Source organism: Callionymus lyra, chromosome 4 (assembly GCF_982586985.1).
Source record: "Callionymus lyra chromosome 4, fCalLyr1.hap1.1, whole genome shotgun sequence".
Taxonomy (NCBI): Eukaryota; Metazoa; Chordata; class Actinopteri; order Syngnathiformes; family Callionymidae; genus Callionymus; species Callionymus lyra.
Window position 1 is genome coordinate 9,192,257 of NC_141821.1, and position 13,553 is coordinate 9,205,809.

Here is a 13,553-nt window from a genome sequence, read left to right on the forward strand (position 1 = left end):
ACCTACGGGTCCTTTCAGGAACGGCCTTGGGGTGCAGGAGCGTAAGAAGGAGTTACCATGAGAACCAGGGACAAAATATATTCATGAACAGAATAGAGACATCTGAGTATTTGACAAGGGTCTTATCTGTTCTTTATTTCATTTGTGTGTTGCTGCTTTTTAATGGTAAGTAAGTAAGTAAGTAAATTACATTTGTACAGTGCTTTTCCAGACCAGGGTCACAAAGCGCTTAAAGAATCAAAACAATACTAAATAAAAGAAATACTTAATAGGTCAAGGCAACACAGAGACAAACACAGGAGTCTCAGAAAATCAAGGAAAAGCCTGTACGAATAAAAATGTCTTAAGATGTTTCTTGAAGGAGTCGATAACATCATGTTACTGTTGGGCAGATTCCATTCAACTTTGAGCCATTGTACGCATTATTATATTATAGAATAGTGTTATGTTTTTATGTTCCATTTAGAAACCAAGTCAAAGAATGAACAAACAAAAAATAATTGTATTTTGTGTGGGTCTTCAATATGTTTTTTTGTGTTCCCACAAATCCAATCTAATTTATGTTTTTCTATATTAAATGCAGGGACATTTTAACAGCTGCAGTATTTTAAACAAAACATTTTTCCTGATCCATCATTTCTCCATTTAAATTTCCCTAGAAGACCTGAAACTGTTGACTTGAAAAAGGTTCAACGTATATGTATATTTAAAAACAAAATTCCCATGTTCTTATATTTGAGATTCTTCAATTTGTTTATGGCAGAAAAAAAATCATTTATAGAAGAAAAAAAAGAGAAAATCCAATTGTATTTTTTTTTCTGGTTTGTCAAAGAAACCTGCTTGAAAAAAGAAAAACACATTTTCTTTGCAGTATTTTTTTCTGATCAATGGTTTATAATTCAAAACTTTACAGACAACTACGTACGCAAAGTAGATCAATCATAATAAATAGTTATTCAACACTCAAATATTTAATATCATTTGTATATTAAAACGTCTAATTTGTTTGATTTGCTAATTTAATTCAATAACTCAAATATTGAAAGGGATGAATCTTTGTTTAATGCAATTAACTTTTTTCATTTTCCAATAGTTTATTATTCTAATTCCAATATAACAAAATTAACTATTCTAATCTCAATATGATTTTTTCCTAATCCTTTAATATATATTTTTTTATACACAGCCCTTCAATATTAATATTAAAAATGTTGGCATAATAGTAGTAGTAGAAGTACGGGCGGCTGTTAATCTTTGTTTTGTTTTCTTTGCGTTGTTTACCTTGTTGTATGTTCTTTATATTTACACTCTGTCAGCCCTTGCAAGTTGTTCTTCCTATTTGAACTTTGTTCTTTTTCTTGTTTTTATGAAACTATCATTTGCTGTGAACTAGAAAATCAATTTACCGAAAGCGATTTCCAGAGGGATTAATACAGTCCATCTAATCTTGTGGGTTTTTTTCTATTGTACCACCAGTCAATACCAAAAAATTAGGAGCGTCTTGAACTTTCAGAAAATCATGCAACGCGTAAAATATCAAGTGACAATATAGAAGCAAAGTAAGTAAGTAAGTAAGTAAGTAAGTAATATTTATTTATATAGCGCTTTTTGAGACCAGGGTCACAAAGCGCTTAAACAATCAAAACAATACTCAAAAAAGTACATACTTTAAAGATCAAGATAATACTGATAACACAACAGGAGTTCGAGAAATTCAAGGAAAAGCCTGAACAAATAGAAACGTCTTAAGATGTTTCTTGACTCCATCAAGCGCAAAGAGAGAGGAAACAATTTCAACCTTTCAATATAGAAATTATTATATTATCGACATTATATTATAATATATATATTATATTATATTATAAGTATTTAAAATATATATATATTCTGACGGTACTGATATACTTCTGTACAATATCTATAGTTATTCTAAACAATTATTTACTCATTTTCTTTAAAGGACTAAGTTGGTGGACATCAAACTAAATGTATCTCTTCATAGATGTTAAATTAAAGTTACAAGTTTTCATGAACCTAATAGCAGCTAGACATCAACATTTTTAATTGATGCTAATATGAGTTTGCCTATACATTACCTAACCTTCCTACTAACATCCATCTCTAAATATCATCAAATCCTTAAAAACAATGTATTCGTAACAGCAAGTCGACAAAGCATCAATTCCATTTAAAACAATGTTATCTGTTGAATAATACATCCAGTGCCTGCCACTGTGGGAACACATTTAAAGTGACACAAATGTTGACTCCAGGGCTTAAACAAAGACTACATGACAGTTTGTATGCAAGTTTAATCATGTGTAGTCTACTGGTGGAGTTTGGCCTACTTCTCCACAGACTTCCGTCACAGAACGAGAGCAACGACGATTTGTTCCGTGTTGTTGTGTTGCTTGATTACAGTTCCAGCCATTCAATTCAATTCAATTCAATTTTATTTAAAGTTTCTTATCATAACAAAGTTATCTCAAGACACTTTACAGTTGAAGTAAGACTATAGTTGATTAAGGAAAAACAGATCCCAGCAATTCAACAATGAGCAAGAAGCCAACACTGTACAGTGAGCAATGGCGAGGAAAAACTTCCTTTTAGAAGGCAGAAACCTTGAGCGGAACCAGACTCATTGTTGACGCCCTCCTGCTGTGACCGGCTGAGAGGAAGGATGGGGGGGTAGACAGATGGATAAAGAGAAGAGTGAGGGAGGATAAAAAGAGGAGAGTGTAGGAGAGTCCATAGTCCAAAGATTCATCTATCAAATAAACTCAATGGTTGATGTACTTGCTAAAAGCTATTTTGTGTGTGTTAAATGATACGGTATCTGAGGCTGAAAAAACCCATTTTAACTAATTTGAGAGAAAGGTAAAAAACCTTACAGCACTCTATAACTATTCCATGACTTCATCATCCATCATTTCTATCCTTGGATTTGAACCTTTGGAATTCAATACATTCACATCAGAATCTAAACCCTGGAAATCATTTTTTATTGTAGGAGTTTCATTCGCCAGTTAAGAATAAACAGTATATTATTATCTATGTCGACACAAATTAAATTAAATCATCTTCGCATTAATCTCCTTATTCCTCAACCTCCCGCTAGGGTTGTCCCAATGTTCAAAGGTTGAGGAATGAGGAAGGAGAGTGAGTCCCGAACTCTCCGGGACCTCCCTCGGTGGTAGGGTAATCCCAGGATGCCTCAAGACTGAAACCAATGGCGGCTAAAACCAGGAGAACGCCACGAATATATTTCCTTTTGTTGAGCATAACCAAAACCACGAGGTTGTATTAGTTTAATGTCATTTTATAGATTACATACCTCTTTGTATCTTAACTGGTTTGCTTTATTGAGACTGTGTTCTCTAAGAACTCCTTTGCGGGGGAGGAATTCCTCGATTTTATTGAAAGATAATTTGCGTTTGATTTACTTTAGAGACACAATTATTTCAATCAGAGATTGTGTTTCTTGATAAAAGGGGGTGTTCGGAGGGTCCTAAGATTATTGCAGGGGATTATTTCAGAGTAATCATGAAAACAGGATAATTATAAAATAAAAACACTGGTGCTGCCAGTGAAGTCGGCAGGTTTTTCGCACAAATACACAGTCAGAAAAACATGGCTTTAGATCCGATGTTTATGTTGGGGTTTTATAAATTGCATAGTGACGGTACATATCATACTTTGTATCACATCAGACTCAAATGCAACTGAATTGCACACTTATTTCAGGGGACGCACAACCCTACGTGAAACCAGTCATTTACAGCCTCATCTTTCTTCACTTTAACATTCATGTCCGACTTTCATTCACGCAACAAGCACTTTCTGAAGGCAAACTACATAAAATGTTCAGAAATGTAGTGTAAGCTGTGAGGGCCACGCGTCCCTCTGCCCATTAGACCAGGCTGCACAGGGAAGAGCTGTTTGTCACCAAGGTCCCAGTGAATCAGAGCATCCTTGGTTCTCCCCTCCGGCATTTATCAAAGGTTCTTTGTGCCTGTCACAAAAGTCCCTAGAAGAAAATTCTCTTTAAAGGGTACAATGAACCACAGAGGTCAATTTCCAATTCACCGACATACTACACGCTGAGAATGAACGCAAACGGAGGAGCAGGACAATATTCAAGATCTTTTCTGTGTGACTATTGTGGCCATTTTTGAACAATAGGTTCATATTTTTTAAAGGGCAACTAATGTGAAACTTCGACTCTCCTGACTCTCATGTTTGAAATGTTAAAGTCTTTATCTCAAAGATGCAAGTCATCATGACCATGTTTTGAACTTGATAAAGTTCTCCCTCTTCTAAAACCTCAACGAACAAGAGGTTCTGAGAGCGAGAGTCCATTATGACGTAATAATGGCTTCACTCCTCCTCCCCTCCCGCCGCACTTTGTTTGTACAACGAGTCCATTGGAGGTGGAGACTTATGGGATTGATGATGCGTGGTGACATGACACGATGTTTGACCAACCACAGCAGAGTGGGTGTGGTTCTGCTAAACAAGATTTAATCTCCAGAAAAACAAAGTGTTTTCAGTGGGCGGGGCTTAAGATCATTTTCTAATGTCAATATTTCAATGAAAAGTTTTGTACAAATAGACACTGATGATACATCCTGGAGTTTTGAGGCTGTTCTACTAGTTCTAACTAATAGTTCTGTTTATAATGATTATAAATATGTTCATGATTATTTATCTAGATATTATTAGAGGTTTAAACTATTATACATTTAATTTTTTATTTTTATAGTGTTGTTTTCCAATCGTACTTACTATCTTGTCTATTGCCCTTAATTTCTTTATAAACTTTCCTGTGTATTTATTAAAAATAAAAGCTAGTGCAGGCTTTTCCTTGATTCTTTGAGACACCTGTGTTTTCTTGATCTTTTAAGTATATATTTTATTGGGTATTGTTTTGATTGTTAAAGCGCTTTGTGACCCTGGTCTAGAAAAGCGCTCTACAAATATTACTAACTTACTTACTTACACATTTGTGAGCAAAAAACATCCTTATTAACTATACTTTAACTGCACAGACATGACCGGGGCCACGTCATGCCAACCTGAGCTTCAAACATTGGACCAGAGACGGATGTTTAATTCATTTCCACCTCGTCCAATTCTAAAACATGATAATGACAAGCATTAGGGCAGCTGCTGGTCTTCTGACATAAAGATCTGTCAAATGGTTTCGGAACCAACTCTTCTTTAATTCCAGAACGTGTTTATACAAAGTCGAACCGTTATTATAACCGGTAATGTTTTAAATAAGGAAACGATATTAACAGTCGTCATGTTTTCCTTTAAATTCCAGTTCTTGTGATGAGGTCGCCACAAATGCAGCTACACTGTCGTCAGAGACCGACAGCGTATAAATAACCAGGACCATTTCAGCCGCTTTGACAGGAAGCAAAATATTTTCCGCTTTTGTCTTCTGCTGTCTGCTGTTGCCTTTTCTTTTTCTTTAAAAGCCGATGATTCTCCGAGAGTGACACAGATTCACGCCTGTCGATTTCTACAGCCCACCTCTCAATTCTCCCTCACTTCACTTCTCCGAGCCGTCTCATGTCCGTTAAGTCGCTCTAATCTTACAACATCAGCTCTGTAATGCGCCTCATTATGAGCGGTGGGCTTGGCAATCAGAGTCATAAACCCCTGCTCTCCTCCAGCCCTCGCTCCCTTAAATCCACTTTGATTTGAACCTCTAAGTGCTGCAGAGAGGAATCCCTGATATGCATTCGAAGCCTGGTTTCGTTGCCTCTCAGCGCTCCCGATTGAGCTCAAGAGTAACAGTCTACATTTTTTCTGTTACCTGTCATTATTTATATGCAGGTCTATAAAAAAAATCTTAGTGACAAGTCAAAAACAGAAAATTACTTTCTGTTAAAGCTCCTGATTTCATCTTGTGCAGGTTGTTATGACCGTTTTCCATTGTGTTGACGCCATCATGCTGACATTCTTTGTAGTTTCAACCTGCTCACGTAAAACTACAGGTAATATTATATCATAATGTTGTTTTTTTAAGGCATATGTATATGTATGTGTTATGTTAAAAGGTATGTCTTTATTTTCTAATCAAACATTATTATGATAAATTAATAATAAATAATACATACTTTTCCCTTTGTCTAAACATTAAACTACATTTTCTGCTGTCAGCTATAAGTAACTGCTTGAAGCCTATGAAGTTTTCAAAAGTGCTAACCCCCACGTGATGCATTTTCACGCTTGTTTTCACGCTTGGTTATTGTTGTTACACGATGGAGGTTGTAAATACAACCATAATAATTCTGTAAGATATCACAACATTGGTACATCAACCCATTTGTCCAAAATCTTATCAGATTTCCTCAAAAGAAAATGATCCAGTTGAAAGAAAATAGAATGTTATCTCAGTCTGAAAAAAAAACAACCTGTTTATTTGGTTGTCGGTTTACTCTTCCTACTCCAAGCCATGGGAAATAAATGAAACTCCCGTCTCAGATCTACTCCAAGCAAATCAGTGTGGAGGCCAATATCAGATTTAGGGAACTCAAATACATGATATATGACTTAAAAATACAAATAAAATCTTGGGAACAACGCAGGGCGAGATGAAAATACTGAATAATTTGCTGAATGGTGAAAAAACAGCATAAATACACAGAAATGGAACTTGAGAACAGTAAATCAAAGAAAGAAAATAAAATAATTGAATATATACAATGGAAATCATTGGCAAGATTACGGTAACAGTGTTATATACTCAAAATATTTCCAAACATCAGCTTTTAAAAGCTTCTGAAGTCAACTGTATCCTCTCGTCCTCAGTCATCTCCGTTATTTCACAGGATGTTATTTTTCCTTCAGCTTCGGAGGACGTTGTGATCTGCTGCCATCTAGCGGCCGGAAGTTTAAAAATAAACAAACACTTTAATTTTTTATTATTTTTAAAATAAATTGCATTGAAATATATACCATACAATAACTTATAACCATATGAATAAAATATTATTTAAAAATATACTTATATTTTATTTGTTATTGATGTTCGTAAAAAAAAGACATAATGGAAAAAAATCGATATCTATCTCTGTTTTTTTCTCACATCCCTAGTTTTCACACCATCATCTCAAACTCTTAAACGGGAGAAAACAATACTTGACAAGAAAAGAGATAAAAGCCTTTTTTCAAGATTAGATTTTCCTGATATACTGGATTATATCTGGCTTTTTTTATCATAAACATTATTACATAAACGATGGGAATACAAGAGTTTATTTTTCCCAAGTGCAAGTTACTTTTAATAATCATTATCCACCAATTAAAAAGTCTATGAAAAGAGAACCAAAGATGTGATGAATTAGAAATAAATTCCATTCCCTGTTAAGCTGAGCAAGATGGTCCAGGTCCACCAAATCCCAGATGAGGGTCAAACATCAACAACAAAATATGCATGAAGAGATGGGGAAGAGAGAGTTGACACATGATCGTCAACCCAGTTAACACTTAAAAAAATATGAATACTGTAAAAAGTATAAGTTTTTAAAATGTAACTCCAGTGAAAGAAAGAAACATTAAAACTTAATCACATGTATATGACAATCCCTGCACTAGAGAGCTATTCAATTAAAACTTTAATTTAATATTAAATATTTTTGTTATCATTGCAAGAGAAAATGGGCTAATATGACATACAGCACATTATAAATGTTGTATTTAGAATTATTACTTCCTTTATATTAAGAACAGCGCTTCAATTTAGCAATCCAATAAAATCAAGGGGAAGAGAGAATGTGTGATGGATGTACGTTTAAAAAAAACCTCTATTCTCTGAGCTCAGTATCCGCGGTGACAAAATAGCCTTGAAGAAACACTGACGCGACACAATGAGGCTAAGGCGAGCAGAAGTGTTGCATAACAGTCTCGTCCACATTAATTATCTCTCAGGCGACACGGCGGACGCTTTACTTTACGGCGGAGGGCGATGAGACGACACGTGAAAATGATGTTTTTTCATGTGGTGATGTCTTTCTTGTCTCATGAGCTGTTCAATATATATTTGCCTTTGATTTGAAGTTGGCATGTTTCAGATCCATTCTGTTGTTTTTAGGGAATGTGAAAAATGGCACCAGAGCTTTTACATAACGATCCTAAATCATCTATATTTATTAAAATCAACCAAACCTTTTTATCCCAGCTTTTGTTCATATTGTGTTAAAACACAGATATATGTATTTACCCAAATGTCTCATTTTACAGCATCTGGGAACAATAATAGCGTATTTGATTTGCTCTTGAAAGTATATTATCATCGTTTACCCAAATCTCATTTTAATCTTAGATCCCCCGGAGTACTTGCAACAAAACAAACCCTCTAATTATTCAGCTCTTTTTGGGTAAAGACTCCAATGAAAATAATCTCTTCCGATGCTTATGTGAAACCACAAATCAAATCTTTTCTCTCGATTGCCAAGAAAAACTATCTTTAAATATCAAGACTTAAAAAGCACTTAATTTACTTGATATTTTATATTTTAACATAGCATTAATCATAGAAAAAATCCCTTAAACATCAATCAAGTGTTTCCATTACATCCCTAGCTTGTAGGATTTATAGTATACAGGCTAATTTATAATGTGCATTCATTGCTGTTGAGCGGGGTCTGCATCTTTCTCGACTCAGATTCTCCCTTGTGAATGTACTTCTGCCGTGTATTTGGTCCGAGACTTTTGGTTCATATCCAGACAGTTTGATTCATGAAGCTCATTCAGCCAATTGGGTTGACTATCGATCAGGTCTGCTGCGGACGGCGAGCCGCTGATTGGAATTTGGGAACCACATGACGATTCTTGCTACCAGTTACTGAGAAATTAGAGCATGTAAGATCAAAAATGTACACTCAAAAACACAAACATGGTAGTGTAAAAAAAACGATCGATTTTCTAAGCAAACAATGGAGTTTAACTTGATTTAGTGATTCGTCTTTCTGTGTTTCTTAGCTGGGGGTTGCTATACTGATTCAATATTTTCCACATCACCCAATCCTGCACCCCTGTCAGTGTCCTCCACTCATTCCACCTGGCCTGCATTCTCCTCTCCGCCACACTTAAGCCCTGTTCTCCGCTTGGCATGATTGATCCCGGGTCACCCAAAATACAAACTATCTTTAAATATATGCCGATGACACTGTATTGTTCATACACCACTCGATGCTACTCTCTGCTCAAAAAGGTAATTGTTTTAAACAACTATTGTATTAAAACCTCTCATCATTTCTATACCTAGGGCAGAACTTACTGAGTTAAAAAAGTGCAGTTTGAAAAAAGCTTCTTTGGCCAATTCTAGGATCAAGAACTCATCTGCTTTCACCAAATGTAATTCTCCATCATTAGCGTTTCCCCTTATTTTATTTTAATCAAAAGTCCTTTTTTTCGATTCTACTAATCTTATCTTGCATTTACTCTCACTATAAATCACTATATCATTAATAATTTAGTCTAATTTGTCATTGTTGTGTATATCCAGTAAAATAAAAAAATAAAATAAAATAAATCCTTAAGATTTGAACCATTATCTTCTGGTTAATCTCATAATCACAGTACCTTTCTAGACAGAATCCAGTCCTTATATTTATTGAAAGGGTAAATATACAGATTCGTTTGAATGGTTTAATGTAGTTAGGCATTACATTTTATTTATTTTATCTCATAGCTTTGTTTCAAATAATAACTGTATTTTTACAGGGTGCACCTAAAATCCTTTTTCCCAAAATTCAATTTTCTCCAAATTGTTTTCCTTCCTCGGCCATGCTTTGGGAGCGGAGGTGTCGATATTGAAAAGGAGTTTTGTACCCTAATAAAAACAACATTCATACAGTGAATATATTCCTTCACCTTGCCAAGGGTCCTCCTTCCTTAAATTCTATCCATCTTGGAGCAGCAGAGTCTACAGTTCCGCTCGACTGCGGGTGTGATTCACTCTATTTAACGTTCATCCTATCGGCTTACACCACTTCTCTGGTAAGTAGGTCACCAAACATTTTACTTTTTTTTTTTTTACTGAATTATTTCAAGAATCTCTTCAGGGGAAACTGTTTTAACATCAGGGAGGGATTCAAACCTTTTGGAAAGAGGAATACGGTTTTGCTGGAGGGGACGTGTGGCGATCTCATAACAGCCGACACGTTCTCTACAACACAGTGATATAATTATATTTCCTCACTCCATGCTGCTTCGCTGTTGTGTGATGGAGTGTGTGCGAGGATCCACACACACCATTCACCATCCTGGCTTATCATTCGTCGCTTTTTGGAGAATTCCCCGTCTGCCGTCATTTCTAGCAGTAAAGGTTTCATCCGAGTACACTTGGATCCTCAACAAGCTTTTAGGGAGGAAAGAAGATTTGTTTCAGATACATGAATCATGAAAAAAGAAAGCATTTATTTGAGACTAATAAGATATTGATGTGTTGTTTTATGATGAAATTGCTTTAGGAGCTCGCAGGTGATCATCAGTTCAGAACTCCTTTTCTTCTAATGTGATGTGAGCATAAAATGCTGCAAAATCAGTATTTTTAATAAGAGAAGCCACCGTTCAGTGTTAACTTAAAGGCAGGCTGCAAAAAAACGTGATGTCGCATACACACTTTGAGTTTTAGGGCATTAAATATTATACTCGGAGCTTGGATCATGAATATAAATGTCACTATAAGCACAGACCGTAATGGAGTTTAATTATTTTTAGAGATCAATTAATGGGAAACTTTAACTCTCCTGACTCACATGTTTCGAATGTTGAAGTCTTTCTCTCCAAGATGCACCAAGTTCCTCATCATGACCATGTTTTGAACTTATTACTTTATAAAGTGGGCAAACGAGAGGTTACGAGAGCAGAGTCCATTATGGTGTAATAATGGCTTCACTCCTTCTCCAGCCACCTGTAATCACGCCCCGCTTTGTTTATACAACAAGTCCCTTGGAGGTGGAGACTTCAGAGATTGATAAAACACGGTGACAAACCTCCACGTTTGAGCAATCACAGCAGAGTGGGTGTGGTTATGGCAAACAAGATCATTTAATCTCCAGAAGAACAAAGTGCTTTCAGTGGGCGGAGCTTAAGATCATTTTCTAATGTCAATATTTCAATGAAAAGAGAGTTTTGTACAAACACACACTGATGATACAATAGAGTCATCAATTTCTGAGACACTTGAATAAACACAATCATCAGGCCACCTAAACCTCTTACTGGCTAACCGACATTTCCAAGATGGCCAGCACTGCAAATAGTCTTCAAAAGTACAGTCTAGATATGGATACTACAGTCTATGCCAAGGATATACAATTTAATGATTATTATTTTTAGGGTGACATTTGATGAGGTGACATGAGCGGCGGCGAAATATAAACAGTGACATCATACCAAGTCAAATATCAATCAGAAATTTAAAGTATATCTATCTTTATTTACTTAAAACCCCAAATTGAAAATGCAGAAATAAGTTTTCAGTATTAATTCATAAGCATTGACAATTAGCACTCGTTCAATTTTCGTTTCAATACTTTTGGGAAACATTTTATTGGTTTGGTTAAACTTTAAAATGGGTATGTATTAAATAATGCAGTTTAAAAAGTTGATGAATGCTCTGAACAAAGAAGGTTGGACTCGTTCATTTAAAATGCAGCTTCTTGCAAACCTTTTTAAACCTTCCTTTAAGCTGACAGTAAAAAACTCCTTATTCAGAGCATGACTTGCACAGAGATGATCCACATCGAGGTCAATCAAAAGATACAGAATACAACACAGGATTTTCCATGCTCTGACCTATGGACATGCTTGAACGATGGAGCCGTGTTTCTTTTAGCGTGATGGCAATCAAACAAGCCCTGACGGTGGTCCAATAAAAAAGTCTCTTTGATTTGAGGATTAGCGGTAAAAACTCTCAATGGCTGCCTTTACAATCCCTCAGAGGTTAAAAGAAGCAGACGTTGCTAATCTTTCAACGCTCGCCTCAATATTCATCTGGATTCCCAAAGCACTTTCTCGGCAGAACGCGTCTCGTACTGTAGGAATCGCTTGAATTTTAACGTTTTAATAATCACATCAGATTTGTATCCAGAATTCAGAAAATATGGTAACAATAGGAAACATGTTTGATTGGTTGAAAAGTCTTGACGGCTTAAAATTAATAACTGGGATGTCGACTCTAGATGTATCATCATCACAGATAAGTATGCAATTAAAGTCTTTGTCATAACAGTATACATTTATGGTTTGGTATATGAGATGGGAGGTCAAACACGCCGTTCTCCTTGTGCAAACATCTGCTGTGTATCCGCAGACTTTGAGAACTGATTAGTGAACGAGTTGTTCGTGCGGATTGTCAACGCTGTTATTCTTCATCTTCACAGCCTGCGTTGTGTGGCTTTGTTGTCTTATTCAAGTCAATCTTATTGCACTTTTCATGTCACATTATACAACATTAGCTTAATTACACGGAGGTTGTCTAACTTGAGTGCAGTAAATAAATCACTAAATTAAATTGAAATATGATACCAACGTTTAAAGCAAGTACACGTTTGATTTCTAGCGGATTTTTAACAATAAATATTTAATGGTTTTAATTTTCAGTGTATTGTGTCAACACAATTGGACCTATTGCTTATACATGAAATTAAAATACTGTATGATTTGTGGATCGTATTTCATAACTATTATCATTAAAATTAGGTGATTTTTTGTAGTTTTCAATGCATCACTTTTGAAAATAATTTCAAGTCATTCATATTCCAATCTACAGAAAATTATTATAACAGGTAAAAACTTCATCTTGAACGTCAAGAAGCTTAACGAAATGGGTAAACTAAAGAACTACATTTTACCATCTCACAAACAAAATTTATTTAAGAAAATAATGTTTTTTTCGGTGTATCACACACAAGGAACCGTCCCAGTTCCCGTCCTGGTGCTTAGCTGATAAATTAAAGCAACAATGTTTATTAGGAATATTTTAATAGGAAGATATAGATATAAACAAAATTCAGGACAAGGGACAGTCAATGTCAGCATAACATAAATGTTTTGGTGAAGATATTAGAAACTCATGACACAATTCAAAATTTGTGCATGAAAAACAGGAAACATTTTAGAAATGGTACAATGGCTCATGATTAACAATCTGTTATTATTTGGATCGTATTATATCAAATAGTTAAGGAAGAGGATCAATAATGAATCAAATTATTTCAGGCAATTCAAACTGTAATTCTACTAAATCAAGCTATTATATACTATCGATAAATATATATTAATATATTGAAAAGAGGCTATTGTAGAACTAATAATAAGGGAGTTTGGTTGATGGTTAAAGGTAATTTAGTTTTAAATAGTATATGTATTGTTCCTTTGCATGGACTTGAAAGGATGCTAGTGTCATTTTTCGGGCAGATCGCGACAAATTCCCCAAAAAATAAAAGAATCTACTGAGGACAAATAACAACGGAGGACTTGCTATTGTTAAAAGAATGTTACTGAATTAATATTTAAGCTACAGATTTAGT

At 35.1% G+C, this 13,553-nt stretch overlaps 1 protein-coding gene across 8 annotated transcripts in view; it reads right to left on the bottom strand.

Annotated features, from left to right (window-relative positions):
• The window catches only part of nrxn2b (neurexin 2b), a 736,064-nt gene that overhangs the window by 477,597 nt on the left and 244,914 nt on the right, over nucleotides 1-13,553 (bottom strand). The gene's annotated exons all lie outside the window — the stretch shown is intronic.